The sequence below is a fragment of the Alligator mississippiensis genome, chromosome 2, assembly GCF_030867095.1.
Source record: "Alligator mississippiensis isolate rAllMis1 chromosome 2, rAllMis1, whole genome shotgun sequence".
In the NCBI taxonomy this organism is placed as follows: Eukaryota; Metazoa; Chordata; order Crocodylia; family Alligatoridae; genus Alligator; species Alligator mississippiensis.
The window spans coordinates 31,666,556-31,687,108 of record NC_081825.1 but is presented as its reverse complement, the minus strand read 5'-3'; the positions used below and the strand labels follow the sequence as shown (position 1 = coordinate 31,687,108).

The 20,553-nt window shown below is 42.1% G+C and overlaps 2 long non-coding RNA genes across 2 annotated transcripts in view; one reads left to right on the top strand and one right to left on the bottom strand.

Annotated features, from left to right (window-relative positions):
* LOC109281221 (uncharacterized) overlaps positions 1-20,553 on the top strand; it is a 231,072-nt gene that overhangs the window by 70,103 nt on the left and 140,416 nt on the right. The window lies entirely within an intron of this gene.
* Positions 1-20,553, bottom strand: part of LOC132248516 (uncharacterized) — a 195,368-nt gene that overhangs the window by 168,065 nt on the left and 6,750 nt on the right. The window lies entirely within an intron of this gene.

Below are 20,553 nucleotides of genomic sequence, written 5' to 3'. Positions count from 1 at the left end.
AAAAAATAACAGAATAATCCGAATTGATACAACTATTTCCAGTCCAATCTGGAAAATACAGAGCAGAGATGGCCTCAGGCACAAATATAGCCCAGGGCAACCTGAAATCCAACACACAGAAAACCTCCTGAGTAATAGGATGAAGCCAAGCAACTTCAGGGTTTTCTTTTCTTTTCTGGGGAAACTCAAATGACAATTTTTTAGTTAGTGATCATGGAGAATACAAGTACAAAGTAACGTTTCCCCCAAACTATTATTACAGTGGGTCACCTTAGAAAAATTAGTCCATGACCTCTTTGTAGTATTGAGAAACATTGTGTTATCTTCCCATGTAAGTAATTGTTAAATGATACTATTCCAAATATAAAATGACTAAAATAACATCAATACAATGAGCAGTGACATAATAAAAATATCAAAGTAATCAAATTATTCAAATGGGCTGTGATGAATTATGAACCAACCAACCATTGTTTTATTTAAAAAAAAACATTTTGGAGATTAAATATGAAAATCTGCCCAAATGTTTCAAAGAGAAAGTTGAAAAAAGGGTTATGCTTCTGTTCAAATGCTGACCTGGAACTTGAGATCTGGGTTAAAACTCACGCTATGCTGTTGACATAAATGGCACATCTAGATGGCAGGTACATCTACCCGTGCAATTAATGTTCATGAATAAATGCCAGAGCTTATTGCTCTGGAGATTTTTGCTCCCAGGCATACCATTTGAATGTGCACCCTGGAGTTTATTCATACGCAGCACATGGAGCCCAGTTGGAGCAGCCTGGGCTGACAAGGGACCCGGGCGGGGGGTCAGCCTGGCAGCCTAGGGCTTCTCCATGTGCTGTGTAGGGGCTTGCTGAGGCAAAAGGGTGCTTCAGTGCAACGGCTACTTGTCGGCTAGCTCTGTACCGAAGCACCCTGTGTCCCAGCCAGCAGGGGCAGCATCTATGTGTGCTATTGTGCACAAAAAAACCTCTGCAGCAGGGTAGTACTTGCATTTTACATGTACTACCCTGCCGCAGAGGTTTTTTGTTTCATTAGCCCTAATCAGGGCTCTTGTGTAGATACCAAGACATTTTTTTTGTAATCCCTTACAGTCAAGGATGATTGTCTTCTATGATTATAATACCTGTGTGTCCAAAGATGGCTGATGAGGACTATCCTGTGCTGAGGTACTCTTCTGCAGCTCAGACATGTTTCCATGTGTGATGGATGGCTCTGGATTCTTGATTTGGTCTGCAACATGCTGTTTCTTCCACTCACACTTTTCTATCTCATGTTGTTTTGAGGTTTCAAAGTACTGACAGCCCTGCAGCAGACTCTTCCTCCATTTGGAGCAGTCCTGGGTGATAGTCTGTCACAAGTTGACATCAATATTGCATTTTTTTAAGTGGCCTTGAGCACATCCCTGAAGCACTTTCTCTGCCCTCCTCTTGAGCATATGCCTTGTTTCAGCTGGGAGAATGAAATTTGTTTTGGGTGGAGGACATCTGGATGACATGGCTGAACCAATGAAGTTGATGTTGAATGATCATTGCCTCAGTACTCATGGTGTTTGCTTGCAGGAGGATGCTAACATTGGTGCATATGTCTTCCCACTGAATTCAGAAGATCTTCCACAGGTAGTGTTGATGATACTTCAACAACTTTAGATTTCTCCTGTACGTTGTCCATGTGTTAGCTCCATACAGCAAAGTAAGGATCATGAGTGCTTGATAAACCATGAGTTTAGTTTTGAATCTGATGTCATGATCTTTAAACACCTATTTCTGCAGACTTCCAAAAATCACACTTGCACATTTGAGGTGATGTTGGATTTCTTCATTGAAGTCAGCCTTCTAAAAGAGATGGCTTCCAAGGTACAGGATATACCCTATGTTCTCCAGAGTCTCACTATGGATCTGGATCACCAGAGCTGGGGACTAGAAGGTGGCATGAACAAAGTGAAAGTTGTGTGTCAGGACAACATTGCCTTGTGTAGCATAAATATACCACCCACAACTTGACCTTTGGCTGGTCACTTAGGTTCAGTTTTCCGATGAGCCAATTGTATTTTAAATCTCTCTCAAATACTTCGGGTGATCTGGGCTACAGTTTTTCTGCCCCTGTGTTTCCTACTAGTAGAATTGTGATAATACTCTCCTATCTCACAAAGATGATCCGAACATAAAATTCATTAATAATTATGATGTAGTATATTGAGGAGGGCCCAAACTAGAAAATAAACACTCCTCTTTGAGTACAGGGGATGAAGCAGTCTATGTTCTCCAAATTCCAGGACTGAGATTGTCTCTCTATAATACAAAGTTCACAAGAAGATGAAATACTTTATGCGCTTCCCTAACTGCACAGTCACATAAGGGTCAGATGCAATCTGACAGTCAGGCAGGGAACACCATTGAATTCAGTGGGTGTCTTACTTGACTAGAGACTAGGCTGCATGATTTGCCCCTAGGAGGATGAGGACTTGATCCTATCAGTGAAGTTAAAGAAAGCTCTCCCTTTGATTTCAGTAGGAGCAAGGTCTGACCCTCAGAGCAGACTACAAACTAGATTTGTTAGAATACTGAAGTGTACACTTGAAAGAGACACATAAGAGTTAACACAGCTAAGCATTCATTCTGTGTAAGGTTACACAAAAAAAAAAAGCCAAGGTTTCCCTACCTTCTATTATTTGTCATGAAGAATTAAGCCACGTGAAATAATTACCTTACAAAGGCAGCCTGTGTAGGGGTTAGCAGCAAGTTATGCAGGGAAAACTTCTATTACAACCTTATATATATTATATTATTTTATATACACGCATATACACACACATAAACAGGCTCTCTTTGAAGGTTTTGAGTTAAGCTAGATAAAAAAAAAAAAAGGAGAGTCATTAATTTGTGCTCTGGAAAACCTGTCATAAAACTGGAAATATTGCAATGCAGCTGTAAGGGTAGGATCCTATAGAAAATAATTTAGCAAAATGTATTTTGTCTTCATGAATTGTCCATGAATAAATTGTCATTTTTTTCAAATTTACATTGTGTAAAATTATGCAATAAATACATTCAGCAAATATTTGTCCATGTGTAGACTATATGTGAGCAGAAGCATAACTTGCAAGTTTTGCACCCTGAGCAAAGCACTGCAGGGGGTGGGAGAGACTCAGACAAAAAGTCTGGGGGAGGGTAGGTGGGGACAGCGGGGGAAGGTAAGAGAAGGGAGGGAAAGTCTGTGCACCCAAATGCTGCCTCTATAGTCACAGTGTAGGGCTACTGCTGATATAGCACCACAGACTCCCTGAGGAGCTACATTCTAGCACCCCCTCAAGTGGGCATCCAAGGCTAGTGCTCCACTTGTTCACCCCAGGTTACGCTACTGTATGTGAGTTGTCTGTTTTAAGAATTCAGAATTTGCAATAAGTCTTTTAGTTTTGACCAGCCACATACTAGATATCATTGGAAAACATGAGGAAGGAGGGACGTGGAAAAAATTTACTATTTGTTGAAAAACAGAAAAACAAAAATATTCAGCCAAAAACAGTAAAAGAGAGAGAAAAAACTTTTGTGATGCAAAACTAATTTTTGGAGAGAGCAGATACTTTCTACAAAAAAATAATTTAGTCTAAACTTGATTTTTTCTTCTCAATGGAAAATTCTACATATTTTTTTGTACTAGCCCTACCACCAAGTTACCTCCATATAATACTACAACAGTAGTTGCTTCAACTTCATCCTCAGAGGGACAAATGTTGATCCTGGGTCTTCTTTCCCTTCTTGGACTTGATCCCTTTTTCTTCCTTTAACTGCTTTAAGGTACTTCCACTACCAGGAACCCTGCCCTACACATTACAGATTGCCTTATTCATACTCCAAAGCCTCTGGCTTTTTCTGTATGCCTGCACAGTGAATGCTGGGAGGATTCTGAGTAGTGGAAGCAGCATAGAAAATTGAACAGCAGCACAAAGAACAACTGGAACTAAGGCAACATTTTCATTATAGGAGGACAAAGTTGTAGCGGCAGGCATGCAGCTTACAGAATAGGGAGAGAAGAAAAGCAAAAGGAAATGGATTTCATCAGTAGAACCATACTGAAGGGGAGAAATCAGACACTGGTACAAGGGAGCAGCTCTGTGGACAGAAGGGAATTGAATTTCACCTCATGAACTGGAAAAGACATAAAAGCATGCAAAGTATTCAGACAAAAGGAACTACCTGAATCTCAAAATACATTTGAGGTTCATTCTCCAGATAAAAGGTGAACTTTTACCACATCTTCCTTCCTCTTAACAAAAGGAAACCGTGGAGTCTGCTTTGATAATTTTTCAGTCTGTTTGCTGGTTCATCCCCACTACCGCCCCTGTTTATATTTGATCCGTTTTATTTTCTTTCCCTCCCTTTTTGTGCATTTGAGATACTTCATCCTCCCAAATGACACAAAAGCATTACCTGATTATTAATGCACCATGCCAGTAGCCGGATTTTCACTTCTCACATGAGTGTTTATGAGAACATCCTTCCAATGATCTGTTTTCTCACTGTAAAAATACAGTTTCAAATTTGCCCTTGAAATGCAAAACAATCAATGCTGGCAGCACTTATTCCTTCCTGTCAAATATTTTACTTATTTTCTGGTCTGTAAACAACTTAAGAATAATGTCTTGTGACAGGGACACTGCAATCCAGTAGGGCTTCCTTTGCTTTTTAATTTATTTTGCATTAGTTCAAATCAAGGGGTAAGGAATATACAAGATATCAGTGGCAGCATTTGGCTTAATCATCTCGTCACTAATTTGTCCAATGATCAGTGCAGACAAGCAATGGTGAAGGTGGCTATAAGATGCTAATCTTTTCAAGCAAAAGAAACATCCACTTTAACTCCCATCCCCTCCATCTTCCTAATGCAGAAGGAGCCATCCCTACATGCAGGTAAGGTTATTGTTTGTTTTAAGGATGAGCAGACCTTGTGGTCTTTACTTGCTTGTCCAGGAGCTCTTGCTGAACCAATGTTTTTGCTGACAGATGCCAAGCCTCAGCCAGCAAAACTACTTTCCCCCCAGCCCCTTGTCTACAAGTGCTTATTTCTGGAATTTTTCACTCCCTATTTGACTTTTTTTTCAACAAAACTTTGAATAATGTCTATGTTTCCTGTGAAATCTTCTGGCTGTGACACATCCTGCCTATTCACACAAAATAGAATTTACCTCTTTGATAATGTTTTCAGCCTCAGCTTTTGCAGTAATCCTTTCAAACATGGGGAGCAACTGTGCAGGAATTCTTGTCTACCAGTGTCTTCTATATGGTCCTCTGGGTTTAGTTATGTGACCCAACAATATCCAATATTCCATTTATTCTGGTCAGTATTGTATAGGAGGGGTGTCAAATTCCCCCTGTGCCCTGTGAATCATCCATGGGGCCAGAAGTATTGGCTTGTGGCAGAGCCAGCAACAGCAAGCCACAGTCCTTGGTCATTTGCCTGCCACTGAAGGCCATGTCCAATGGGTCCCTGGGCCCCAGATTCTGCCCTGCCTCACCACTAGCCATGCTTACAAATTCCCTGGTCTGTCAGTAGCTCAGTGGGCTACATAGGGCAACTCCATGGGCCAGGTCTAGCTTGTGGGCCATATGTTTGACACCTCTGTTTCATAGGGGTTTCCTAAGGCTTATTTACCTTAAGGTGTTCTGTCTTTGTAGGACTGTGGAAGCAAAACAGATCCCCACCTTTAAAAAAAAAAAAAGTTTCTCCAATAGCCTTACACAAAATCTGCAGGATGTCCCACTAAAGGTTATCTTCCAATTTTCTCTAGAAAAAAAAACATGAGAGGGGTTTTTTTCTGTTTTGGATTGTAGTTGAAATGGTCAAAATACGTTTGTTCTTTTTCAGAAGCTCCACAAAAAATGTTTGTTGGTTCTTAGCTCATTTCCAAATATTGTAAGTTCTAGCATATGTATTGTACTCTCAGTGATTGTTTTTCTATCAGCTATCTAAAGGAATGGTATATGCTGGTCCTAGCCCCAGTACTGCTGTTCTACAAAGATAGCAGAATGCCTAGATCCTACTAGGCAATCAGGACTCATAGTAGAGATGATATCTTTTATTAGACCAACAAGATTTTTGGAAAAAAAAAAGTCTTTAGTTGCAAGTTGTCGGGCACAAACATACCAGCTATTAATTGACTGCCCAGAGGAGTTTTCCATCTATTGACTCCTCTGTGAAATCCTATGAAAGATGAACTTTCATTTCTACCCAGGAGAACTTTTACAATCTTTTCTCCAATGCCTGATGAAGGGTGTTTGTGCCCAAAAGCTTGCAATTAAAGAATTTCTTTTTGCAAAAAGCTTGTTGGTCTAATAAAAGATATCATCTCTACTATGAGTCTAGATCCTCATAGCCTAGATCCTACTGTAATGTTTCATCCTCCTGACATACTGTGGTGAACATTTTATGGAAGAATACAATCTCACAAACTTGTTGAAACTTGTTCAAAATTTCTTTTTTGATTTGGAAGTAACTGACCTAGGGCCCAGAGTCTGATGAATTCATGAACTAAGTCCTCTGCTACTGTAACCTCTATTTGGATTCTTACTGGGCAAGCTTCAACCTATTTTTTAAGTAGTCAATAGGAATCGACAAATTGCCAGCTTCTCTCTCACATGAAAGTCCTAGCAAACCAATAGTAATATGCTGCACTAGTGCCCCCATGAGATACTGCTGCAGAGGAATTTGTCCAATCTTGGAGAAACGTTCAATGCATTGAAAGCATCACAGTTCTGTACCTACTTCCTACTTTCCTTCTGGAAGATAGAATTGCTTTTCTCTTTGCATATCTAAAGGTTTTGCAACCCCAAAATGTCCAATGGTTTTCAAATAATAATATAATCTCAGAATTTCCTTTTTCAATCTGTCTAGTAGCACCAACTGATGCTTCTAACCATCACCTGATGGTTTCTCTCACATCCTATACAATACTGCACCTTCAAACCCCAAGCTTTCCCATTACGAACAAAACATTTTTACTGTGATGTTGTGAGGGAACACTACATTCCAGGGTGACTGTATTTGCTAATTATTTCCCAATCGCACATTATTTTAATATCAGAAACATCTTTTAGGAATAGATTGGTTGCTGTGGAGTCTACGCCTGCAACTCAACATCCACTCTTCTAGTAAATTAACTTGAAACATTTGCACTTCAGCAAATTATAGGGAAAGGAGCCAATCTCTTCCTCAGCACACTTATTCTCTTGATCATCTGATTCCTTGCTCTCCTGCTCAGGACAGTATTTGCAATTACCCTCCAACAAGGCCATCTGAACTAGACATCAACTTTACCATAATGATGCCCCCACTTGTGTAACTGTAATATTTTAGCACTTTAACTTTTCCACCCTGGAAAATGGCCTCTCAGTAACAAAAAAAGAGTTATTTCAGTTAAACATGGTCTGTCCTGACCTTTCACCTGTATGCATAGGTAATAAAGAACTATATATTAAATCACTCCTAGGAGTTCCTTTCAGGTGCCGCAATAATTTCTCTTTGAAGAGCCAAGTCATTTGCTGTAATAAACCACTACCTGTCAAGTTCTTTGTAATCTTGTGTCAGTACTGCTTCTAAACTGTAAGCAGTCAGAAAGGGGGTTGAAACACAGATAGGTCAAGACAGGAGCTGTCACACGAACTTGCTTGTACTCTGGAAATACAGTATCATATGCTACCAACCAGTGAAATGGCTCCCTGTTCCACCCAACCTATGTAAACATTTAGCAAAATAGGCAAAACCACAAATAAACCCATGTAATATGTGCAGAATTCTGTAGGATTCTGCACCTCAGTGAACAGCTGGGAAGTTGCCCAGTTTGTACAGGCTCAATTTTTGTTTCCTAGTGAAAAGCGCAATTAACTGAGTCTGCTCCAATGTGTTCTAATTAGAATGCATTGGACCAGGCTCCAGACACATGTATAAGTGTCTGGGTTACCTTTTTGACTATTTGCTGTTAGAAACTTTCAGCAAATGAGCAGAGATGTGTCCTTGTTTCAAGCAGGATTGAAGCATTCATCATCTTTCCTTTTCTGGAAAACTACCACACCATGGGTGCATCCAGATGAACATGGCTGTTTGTTTCCCCAGGGAACACTCAAGGCACATGTGCTCTGGCATATGGCAGGTTACCGGGGTGAGGTAGGGGAGGCTGGGGCCACACAGCCTTACCTAGGTTACTGGGGGCCTCCCAGGGCTGCAGCTGTAGCAGGCAGCCTGGCTGGCAGCTGGAGTGTGGCTTTTAGCCAGCCAGGCTCCAGTTTTGGGTGGCACGTGCTGCCACCATGTGTGTCACCCTGCTTGTGAACTGTTTTGACCCCAGGAGATCCCAGGGTCAACCCCCCTCCCCTCACTGCAAGGTAGTAGCATGGGGAATGCCTGCATATGTGGTATGTGGCACAACAGGCAGGTCCACGCGCATCTGTACACAGCCCATATGGCCACAATAATAGTCTTTACCCTTGAGGTAGGGCAGTTTGTTCCCTGAAAATCAATTGCCTTTAAACCGTTTCTGTCATATGGGTGACATCTTTAAAGGGACTTTATATAGCACCTTTCCTGGCTTTGACTAAAGAGTTATTGGACACAAAATCAAAATAAGTTATATTCAGCATCTAAAATAAACTCAGATCAAATTCCAGAAGTCCAGTTTTTAGGTGAGTGCCATTGGCCATCACCATTTCCATCAAGACCAACAGTTAGCTCTATTTTGGATCCCCCAATGCATGTCTGGTCTAATAACCCTATCTGACCCCATGATACTTCTTATGCCCCACTGAGTCCCACACTACACCTCAATGCCCCATTAACCCAGTGCACATTGTACAAACTTGTCCACATCACACCCCACCCCAACACCCTGATGCCTCACCATCTTCACTGAGCCTTCTCCAGCTCCCCTGAGCATTCAAACCTCACTGCAGCCCCCCCGAACCCTCTTCTTTCCCAGTTCCTCTTGCTCCCAACACCTTCATACCTATTTCACCACCTATTAAACCCCACCACCCTCTTCAGCCCCAAACCCCATCTACCCATGACATTTCCCCACCTCCATAATGCCTCAGCTCCTCCTCACCCCCCACCCCTGTACCTCACAGTCCCCCACCCCTCCCCAAAAACCCCCTGGTGCTTGTGATATTCCATCTAGACGCTCATGGCCCCCAAGAGCCCTTTCCTCTCAAAAGCCAACCCACACATTTCCTCCTCCCTCGCACCATCCCACCCAACCCTCGTGCATGATGCAAGTGGGGGAAGGGTTGTAACTGCTCTTTCTCCTTATGCTTTATAGGCACAAAAGTAAACATACAGGTTTCGTGATGAGCAGCTTCCTTTTCCCTCCCCAGGAGCACCTTCTTGTTCAAGTTTTGTGGCACCTTCCACCACCTTCTGCCTCTGTTCATTGGTCTTGATCTGGAAATCCTCACTCCCCCAAATGTCTCTAAAACAGTCACTACTAATTTATTGCATAAGTCTTTGTTGCTATCTAGCAGAACTCAAAGTCTCAGCAGGTCCTCTGCCAGTTTAGTTGGCTTTTCTCCTCTTCCTCCCTTCCTGGTAGCTGTGTCCTAGCGGATTCCAAAAAGCATACCAAAGGCTTGTGCTAGACCTGGATAATTCATCTCTTTTCTGAAAACAAGCTCCATAGGACAATCAGAGCTAGGTCACTCAAGTTAGCTGCTTTCTGTCAACCTCCACATGACTGTAAAACTGAAGTAAATTTTAAAAAGTCTCCAAGAAAATTCCCCACCTTTTCAGTCAAAATAGGCTGCCCTTTCTTCTTAGGGCGTCTGCTAGTTAAACCAGGGAAGAAATATGTTGTGAACGGCAGGTCTTACCCATCTTCTCCAGTTTACCCAGTTCCACATCCAGGCAAGTGAATCCTACTGTGGTCTGTGAACATTTGATTTCCTGCTGAGACTGAATTTTTAGCACCTTGCAACAGCTCATCTCCATTAAAAAATTCTAAGATAGCCAGTAATTTCATAGGCTCCCTTATTTCATTGAAAGAACTGTCAATTGATGGCAGTCACATCACCTTGTCAATCCATTGCACCATTACAGACTGGCTGCACCTGGGGTCCCTAATCTATCCCAGGGCTTTGTAATTGCGGTTCAAACAGAGATTGCATCTCCACCTGCAGGTCACCTCAGCAGTTTCTAGGATATGTCTAGTTCCTTATTTAATTCCCTTTATGAAGTATCCACCCCTTGTTTTAGATCTCAGTTCCTTATGGTCTTGTAATTCCTCCCTGCAATTTTTGTTTCCGGAAGAATTTCTATTATTTGTTCCATCTTATTTCAACAGGAATACGAGTTCAAAATTTTTCTTCTTAGAAACTGTGCCCCACTACCAGTTTTGAGGATTTGTCTTTTCTTGGGAGGTAGGGGAAAGGATTGATGAGGTTTGGTTTTTTTGCCTGAGCCATTGCTTAAAGTTTGGGACCCTGCAAGTTTTTTTTTCCATTAAGAAAAGCTGATGGAGTTTTGCAACCTTGATGCAAACCTGCTTATTTACAAAAAAATGCACAAGGCTTTTTTATTCTTAGCGTGGGAGAAATCAAATGGAAGAGTTTTTTTGCTCACAGTGACAAGCTTCTTTTGCCTAGCACCTATCCAAAAAGCACACATTCTCTCTAGGTTTTTCTCACACCCATTTTCAGTTCTTGTTCAGGCTGTCTGGAGTTCTGTGGTCTCTGTGTAAGGATTGACTGAGGCACAGGCAGTCAAACCTAGCAGTTCATACAAGACTCAGAGTTAGGGAGTTTACCAGAGTGGAAATAGCCAAGGCACGTAACAGTCCAGATTCCGGGATGTCAAAACAGAGTCATGATCAGTCAAGAGCAGGAGGTCTCCCCACTGTAACTCATGGCCCTTCTCAGAAAATGCTATGTGTTACAGTCATCCCCAGGATATGTTCCCTGTTGGGTCCCAAGGACTGGGAGATGAGCTGCAATTCAGAGCATCTGTGTCTTTGCAGCCACTCTCCCCCTAGCCCTGCCCTTCCCCCCCCCAGCACTGGCACTGTCTTCAGGGGAAGGGAGTAGAGGGAGTTTGTTTTGGGGGTTGCCCAGCTGATGTTGGAGCATTGGCTGGGCAACCCCCAGAATGAGTTCCCTCCACTCCCCCCCACCTCCCATTCTGAAGACAGCATGGGGAGCAGAGCTCGGCTGCATCAGCTGAGGCCTGCTCCAAGCTGAGCTGACAGATGTTAATGAAGGTGCTCCACTTTGGAGTGCCTCCATCTGAACCCTCATATTGAGGGTTCAGATTGTTGCCTGATTGTGCATTTTAAAGCATTCTGCAGCTATGCACTTCTGTCAGCACATGGCTGTAGAGCGTTTTCAGTGGCTAATTGCAAAACAAATTGTCACATCTGTCAGTGCCACTGTCATGTCTGTCAGCACCCCAAAAGAGCAACAAGGTTAACTAGAGTCAAAGCTGGAGGATCCTGGACAGCAATACCATTAGTGCTTCTGCCAAGACAAGGTTCTGCAAGATGTGGGAAGGTTTTTTAGCCCTTCAATCGGGAACTAGTTGCTCTCATTGGTCCACCTAGGTACCATCTGGACCCCCACTGGAGATGTCAAAGGACTGAGATGGTCCTAGTATCTGGCCACCAACCTGGCAGGACTGTAGCCCAGGCTTCTGCCTTTAGAGGATATAGGTTCAAATCCAAGGAATTGAAAAAGTATGCTTCTGTCTTATTTTTCCTATCCCACCAACAATTTTGCTTAAACTACTCAGTGAAACACCTCCATCCATAGTGTAATAACTGATGAGTGAAATCACTTGTGTCTTTGTTCTGGGGGTAATATATGCCTGTATTTTGGTTCTGAGATCAATATTATTTCATAATAAAATCTGACTGTTTCTTACAATAACCTTAAACAAAGGGCATGATTACAATTACCAGTTTCAGTCCAGCCCAGCCTACAGGTCAATGTTTCAGAGATAAATATAATGCCAATGACCAATAAGAAATTGACAGTATTAGCTATAATAAGACCAAGGAAGAACTGTGCAAGATCCTTGTCTGTATATTCCTTTCCCTACCTACAACATGACCAAAATGGTAAATCTGAATGACTCTTAGGCAAAAATTTCCAGCAAGTATATCTTATTGTTCCAGATAATAAAATGTATCTGTGGTATGAACAAATGAGTAGTATGACAGTTAGGCAGTTCTATTGCTTCTCTTTCTGAGTAATATAGCCAGGGGGATTTTCTATACAATCTTTCCAGAAAAACAGTTAACATTCTCAATATTTGTAACTGAGTACAAAGGGTCCAAAATCTGCTAACCTGTTCTCATCAGTAGTTCCAAGGAATCCAGTGGAAGCCTAGTTACAGAACTAAGGATTACTCGCATAAGCAAAGGATGCAGGATCAAACCTCAAATTTACTGCTTATTAGTGACAAACAGCAATACAGAAACAATTGTTCCATTTTCTTTTTAAAAAAAATTATTTTTGTTTTATGAAGACAGGGTACTTTATGCAGCAAGCTGCCCAAATTCATCACTGGAATGAGCAAATGTAACACCAGTGAAGACCATGCCATTGCACCCAAACCCATCAACACAGCATGACGCCAGGTGCAACTACATTTGTAGTTATCCCAGAAGTCCCATGAGATCAATTTTAACAGCAGTGCCGCATAATGGCACATATTTCATAGACATTAGGGCTGGAAGGGACCTCGGAAGATCATCGAATCCAGCCCCTTGTCCAAAGGGCAGGAAGTCAGCTGGGGTCATAGGATCCCAGCAAGATAAGCATCCAGTTTGCTCTTGAAGGTGTTCAATGTAGGCGTTTGAACCACCTCTGGTGGCAGGCTGTTCCAGACCTTGGGGGCTCGGACAGTAAAGAAATTCTTCCTTATGTCCAGCCTGAAATGGTCTTGCAGTAGTTTATGACCATTCGACCTAGTCCTCATCCCTTGGGGCGCTCTGGTGAACAAACGTTCCCCCAGATACTGGTGGTCACCCCTGATAAACTTATAGGTGGCCATCAGATCACCCCTGAGCCTGCGCTTTTCCAGGCTAAAGAGCCCCAGGGCTCTGAACCTGTCATCGTAGGGTCTGCTTCCCTGACCTCTGATCATGCGCGTGGCTCTTCTCTGGACTCTCTCAAGCTTCTCCACATCCTTTTTGAATTGTGGAGCCCAATACTGGATGCAGTACTCCAGCAGTACTCCAGCTGTGGCCTCACTAAGGCCGAGTACAAGGGGAGAATGACGTCCCGGGATTTGCTTGAGAAGCATCTATGGATGCAAGCCAGCGTTTTGGTCGCTTTACTAGCCGCAGCATCGCACTGCAGGTTCATGTTCATCTTGTGGTCAAGGATGACCCCCAAGTCTCTTACTTCCATAGTGCTAGCCAACATAGCACTGCCGAGCCTATAAGGATGCTGTGGGTTTTTCTTCCCAAGGTGAAGAACTTTGCATTTATCGGTGTTGAACACCATCAGATTCTCATCCGCCCACTTGCTGAGCCTGTCCAGGTCAGCCTGGATCACCCGCCTCTCTTCTGGTGTGGATGCTTTGCCCCAAAGTTTGGTGTCATCGGCGAACTTGGCCAGTCCACTTCTGACTCCAGTGTCCACATCATTAATGAAGATGTTGAACAGTATGGGTCCAAGAACAGAGCCTTGGGGGACCCCACTGGTCATATTAGTTAACCAGGTACTGCCAAGGGATTTCATAATAACCTATTTTTAAAAGAGAGCTTAATAAATGTAAAACAAGGATTGTAAGATATGGTTGGTTATGATACTGGAGGACTGGGTTTGGTAACCCAGGAGATCCCTTCAAGTCTTACATCCCCATGTGTGTATAATAAAGAACTTTTAAGATAAATAGGAAACATCTATAGCATTTCTGAAGCAGTCTTGGGACTGCTACCTGCTCCACCTCTGTATGCATCAAAACTCGAAATGAGGTGGTAAACCTGCCCTACCAGGTATACCTCATCTCTCTCCTCAAACATGTTAGAGACAGACAGCCTAAGAGTGGTGGCAGGGGTACCCCCCACGGCAGGTTTACTGCTCCATTTCTAGGTTGGGTACATGTAAAATGGAAGTGTGCTTCTTGGCAGTGCTCTCAAAAGCAGTAGGCATAATCACACTACCAAGCCATCATTTATCTTGCTCAGAAAGATGATGTGCTGAATTGACCCTGCTGGGAATTGAACCTACCTTTCAAGACTTCTTGGCATAACAAAAATAATATCTAAAATGATGCTGAAAAACCAGTGAACACTACTGAGATAATCCTTGGTGCTGTTAGCTTCAATGCATTTAACTACAATTTGGAATACTTTTTGGATCTATATTAATAGGCTCAAGAGTAATTTTCAGAACATTATACCTTTTTTGGACAGTGGCTTTATTTTTCTTTTCTTGCCTATTGCACTTCCCTCCCATTGTTAGGGAAGCAAAATACATCAAAACTGAAAAATGTGGAGTGTTTGGTGGGGCTATATGTCTTTTGCCTCATAAATCCTTCATTCTTCTTTGTACATTGTGCATATACCTTTGTGAATGTGTCCCTTTATATTAAAAACTGGTGTTTCTGTATTTGAATAGCTTATACCATCATAAGCAGTCACAGTCTTGCTAGCGTATCTCAGGTATATTATTTTCTTTTGTTAGATTATTTGTGAATGTTTGACATTGATAATCATTATTAGCACTTGGCTAAAGAGGTGTCTATTGTCTTTGTTTCCAACATAACCAAGAAGTGACCTTCTGCAATATAAGAAGCTCCGACTAATGAAAAAGGACCTCAGCCTTTTCTTGTTTTCAGGTTCACACATCCCTGAACATATACTAGTTTAAAGTTTGTTTGACATCTTAGATCAGCTGAAGGTTGTAAGTAATTTAAAGTCATTCATCTAAGTCAGCACCTAAAATGAAAGCAGAAATGGTTTATTCCATGGGGAGTTACTTGTGAGGAGCTAAAAGGGTGTAACAGTCTATTGCACAGTGCAAAACCAAGCTCAGTAGAAAGTAGATGAAAACCTATACGTGGTTTAAAGGGCATCAGCAAGTATTCATTTTACCCCAGACATTCAGTACAGGGGCCACTTGTCTTTTTATCAACAGTATCTGATAACATGAAGAAATTAATAATTTACAGAGGGCAGGCAGTACTTTTCCATTAAAAACTGTGCACAAAGGAAAAAAGAACTGCTGGCACACGCCAGAGTGTTCCCTGCAAGGTCATTCTGCCTCGCTTTCATAAATGTGTTTCTCTTTAACCCTTTCATCATTACCAGAAAATTCACATTTCAGAAACAAATGTTTTGCTTTTATTAAGTAAAGCAAAACTTGCCTTCAGCTATGCCAGACTGAATGTACCTGCTCTTGTCTGATCTTGAAAACTAAGTGGTGCTAGGCCTGAATGGAAAACCATGTGGGAATTGTGGGTGCTGTAAGGTATAGGCAAAACAGTTATGTTTGAACACTTGGCAAATATTAGAGCATATAACTTGGATGGGTGAGAAAGCTTTGTTTGGCCTCATTATTATTGGTGAGCTGCTGGAATGCAAAAAGTAACTCAACCCAATGCAGGAATGCAAATCTGAGAGTGTAGATTTAACATAAAATAATCAGAAACTGCTGTAGATATGATTCCTATAGCAATATTAACTCAGCCACAGGCAGAGTAAAATTGTTCCTAGATCTTTATCTTCCTTGCCAAATCCTTACCTTATACTCCACAATATTTCTGTTCCTGTTATTAATGCCAGCCATAAAAGATAAAGGATGAGCAACATGGTGGCAGCACTTCTACTTATATTATCCTGGTTGCATTTAGGAAGCAGAAATATTATGTAGCATTTGCAGAATTAATAAAAAATTAGAGAGATTCTCGCATTGATATACAATTTTTATGTGAACACATGATTTAATTTTCCCTTCTTGTTCTTACATGGAGTTTTTTTCCCCCTGAAATACTCGTGTGTGTGTGTGTGTGTGTAATGGTGGAGCAGGCTGGAAGACTGTTTTTCTTTTTTTTTTCCTTAGGATTGTGCGGTGTGTCTTTCAGGGAAACACTCCCAGTGCAAACTGTCCTTGCAGCCATTTCTCAGACTGTGCACAGACCATGTACATTCTGATATTATCACAAAACGAGCAAGGTTTCATTAAGCTCTTCTAAAAATCCTGGCAGATTCCATCTGAGCATGCTCAGAAGTGCAAGCAGTTATAATTTCATAATGTCCAATCAACCTTTTTCCCCTTGTTTAGGCACTAAAGTGTACATTCATGATTCATGGAACATTTTTTACATGTCAAGCCTTTCCCCTGAAGATATATCAGGTTTCCTTTTAAGCTTACTGTATATCCATCTTCCGTTAATGTAAATGTGTGTAAAATGAAGGAGGAGAATTATGAAAGAACTGGGCACAGCTCCAGAGTTTAGCTTGAATTTAAGTTTGCACCTAAAGCAAGGATTCAATCACTCTGTTATTAGTGAATAACACACTCTGTTATTAGTGAATAACATGAAAAGTACAATATATCCTTCCCAAAATTACAGTGCTTGCACACTAAGTATAACATGTATTTTCTGAGAATTTACAAGTAAATCCATTAATTAGTTTGAGTTACAGTTAATTGAAAATGAGTTCATTGTAGAATTTCATACATAATGTCACACCAACTGCTGAAACTTCCTTAGCCTGATGAAGGGTTTTTGAACCCGAAAGCTTGCTTAATAAATATTCTCCAACTATTTGAGTTGGTCTAATAAAAGATATCAAATTCACCCAAGGAACCTTGTCTGCATACATAATGTCAGGCTTCTATTTATCCCTAATGAACTCCATAATTAAATACAGACCCTTCCTTTTCCCTATATGGATAAAATTCCATGAAAGCTTTGCATAGAGTACCTTCGAAGAAATTATTTTAGGATTTATGGTCAGTTTTGCTATAACTCATCATAACTAAGAGTTTCTCATTCATCAGAGGCCAAAGAAAAATGTTTCATGAAAGTCTCTGAAGCAGAACTGCCATCTTTCAAAATGGATGCCATTGCCTATTGTTCTCAGAGGGATAACTCTACTCTGTCATGGCATGATGAGAGGAAGAGAAAAATGTAATTTATCTTTAAAAACCAGTTTAATCTAATCTAGAATGAAGAGGGAGTGAGAGAGCAGGGACAGCAAACTGACCAGTTTGCAAGCAGTTCATTGGGAGCAAGAGTAGGAAAGGGGAAAAGGAAGAGGAGCAAGGCTCCAGGCACCAAATCTTCTTCTGGGAAGGTAAGTGAGCCAGAGCTGCCTGTGTGTTTGGCGGGCTGGGTGGGTGCCTATATATGTAGGTGCCTATACAGCTGATGCATTCTAATTAGATACTCTGAGTAAGGACTCTGGACTTCAGAAAAACAGATTTTGACTCCCTCAGGGAACTGATGGGCAGCATCCCCTGGGAGGCTGATCTGAGGAGGAAAGGAGTCAGAAGAGTTGGTTGTATTTTAAAGAGACCCTACTGAGGGTGAGGGAACAAACCATCCCAATGTATACAAAGACTAACAATTATAGTAGAAGACCAGCTTGGCTTAGCTGGGAATTCTTCAGTGAGCTTAAACACAAAAAGGAAGCTTACAAGAAATGAAAGCTTGGACAAACAACTAGGGAGAAGTATAAGAATACTGCTTAGGCATGCAGGGATGAAGTCAGGTTGCAACTGGAGTTGCAGCTAGAAAGGGACATGAAGGGTAACACAAAGGGTTTCTACAAGTATGTCAGCAACAAGAGGAAGATCTGGGAAAGTGTGGCCACATCTACATGAGACACTGACTGTGCAGTAGCCTGATACTATTGTGCTGTAGTGTTGTCATTGAAAAAAACATGACACAATGCTACTGCACAGTAGTATTAAGCTACAGTGCAGTAACATCACAAAAAAGATGTTTGTCAGTGCTACTGTGCAGTAACTTGGGTTACTGTTTATACAATTACTAAATGACTGTGCAGTAATGCCTGTGCAGTCAGCATCTCATGTAGATGCAGCTTGTGAATCCTGTACTGAATGGTGGAAGCAACCTAGTAATAGATGATGCAGTAAAGACTGAAGTACTCAATGCCTTTTTCACTTTGGTCTTCACAGTTGAAGTCAACTCCCAGACTATTACACTGAACAGCACAGTTTGGGAAGGTGGTTAGCAGCCCTCAGTGGTGAAAGAACAGGATAGGGACTGTTTAGAGAAGCTGGATGTGTACAAGTCCATAGGGCCAGATGCAATGCATCTGAGGATCCTGAGGGAGGTGGCTGATGTGATTGCAGAGCCACTAGCCATTATCTTTGAACACATGAGGTGATTGAGGGAGGTCCATGAGTTTTCAAAGATATGGCCAAATATAGTGCCCATCTTTAAGAAAGGGAAGAAGGAGGATCCAGAGAACTACAGACCAGTCAGCCTCACCTCAGTCACTGGAAAAATCATGGAGCAGGTCCTCAAGGAATCCATTTCTAAGCATCTGAAGGAGAAGAAGGAGATCAGGAACAATCAGCATGGATTCACCAAGGGCAAATCATGTCTGAATAACCTGAGATGACTGGGTCTGTGGATGTGGGAAGAGCAGTGGACTTGATATACCTTGACTTTAGCAAGGCTTTTGACATGGTGTTCCAGAACATTCTCACAAGCAAGCTAAGGAAGTCCAGGTTGGGAAAATAAGGAGGACAGAAAACTGGCTGGATCATTGGGTAGTAGTCAATGGCTCAATGTCTAGTTGCCAGCTGGTATGAAGTGCAATACCCTAGGGGTAGGTCCTAGGGTTCATTTTGTTCAATATCTTGTTGTGAAGAAGGCTAACCGCATACTGGCTGTATTAGTAGGAGTGTTGCCAGCAGATCGAGGGAAATGATTCTTCCCCTCTATATGGCACTGGTAAGGCCACATCTGGAGTACTGTATCCAGTTTTGGGTCCCCCACTACAGAAAGGATGTAGACAAATTGGAGAGAGTTCTTCAGAGGGCAACGGAAATGGTTAGTGGGTTGGGGCACATGACTTATAAGGAAAGACTCAGGGAACTGGTCTTATTCAATCTAGAGATGAAAAGACTGAGATGGGATTTAATAGCAGCCTTCAACTACCTGAAGCGGGGTTCGAAAGAGGATGGAGCTAGACTGTTCTCAGTGGTGACAGATGACAGAACAAGAAGCAGTGGTCTCAAGTTGCAGCAATGGTCTTTTCATATATCAAAAGAACTTTGAATGACTGAATTCTACAACTTTAAAAAAAGAACATGCATTATCTGTCATCAAAAACAGTGCTGCGCAAGATATGAAGTGTACATCAAAGTACTGGGTATTAGGATACCTGTTATTCAGTTGAGGAGAAAAAAAGATAATGTCTGAGTGATTTAGCGTAGAAAACATTGATTGCCAAGGAGTACTACATATAAAGATTTGTGAACAGTTTTGATTAATTTGAATGTGAATAAGCAATGTGCATTGAGGTTGCAAAAATAACTGAACTCCAGCCATGCTGTCAGCGGTACTAGGGGGCTGTCACATTACAGTTTGCACATGCTAACTATACAGTATTAAAGTTAGAGCATGTTCAGAACAGTCGCATGTTAAAGCTTAATACAGGGGCAGGCAATTTTTTTGGCTGAAGAGCCACTTACAAAAAGTATTTGTCATGATTCGTGTTTGTGTACTGTATATAGAGGGGACTGCATAATAATTAAAAAATTAAGTCTTACTCTTGTATATTGTGTGTGGGGAATGTGGTGTTTGACTCGGGGGATGTATGGTAGGGTGTGGGGAGGTATATGGTGGGGTGTGGGTGTGTGGGGGCAGTTTGTGAGGGGGTGTGGTTGAGTGGGTGGGGGGACATAGTGTATGTTGAGGGGGTGTATATGTTGTGGCGTTGTGGGGGCAGGGTGTGAGAGTCAGGGAGGGTGGGGGGTGTGGGGTCCCCTCACAATTCCACTCATGGCATGCAGCCCCTGCAGCAGCAACAGGTGGGGGTGCTCATGCCCCGTGCAGGCACTGACACCCAGCAGCCTGCTCAGTCCATTTCTATTGCAGGGGCTCTGCCTGGTGTGCCAGCAGCTCCAGCATTCACATGGCAATAAAAGAAGCCCTGTGCTGGAGTCAGCTACCTTCACCACCCCTGCCACACAGGTACCCAAACTCCACAGAGAAGCATAGGGCAAGGTTCCCTCCATTCCTAGTGGAGCCCTGGGATTTATGCAAAAAGGGATAGGGAAGGCAGCCAGCTCCAGCGTGGGCCTTCCCCTGGTGCCGTATGAGTACAGGAGCTGCAGGCATGCTGCGTGGAGCCCCCACAATAGAGAAGTGGGCCAGGCAGGCTATGCTCTGTCACAACCCAAGGGTGTGATTTTTGTTGTGTGTGCACTTCAGCACCACTGAATTATTTTCCCGCCGTTTTGGAGCTTTCTTTGCAGGGTGCATTTCTTCTTTGCAGCACAGAGATGCATGGTGCAAAGAGTTCCCGCCATCTGTATTAGAATTCGAGCCCCATTATTGGCTTGTGTTAAAATATTC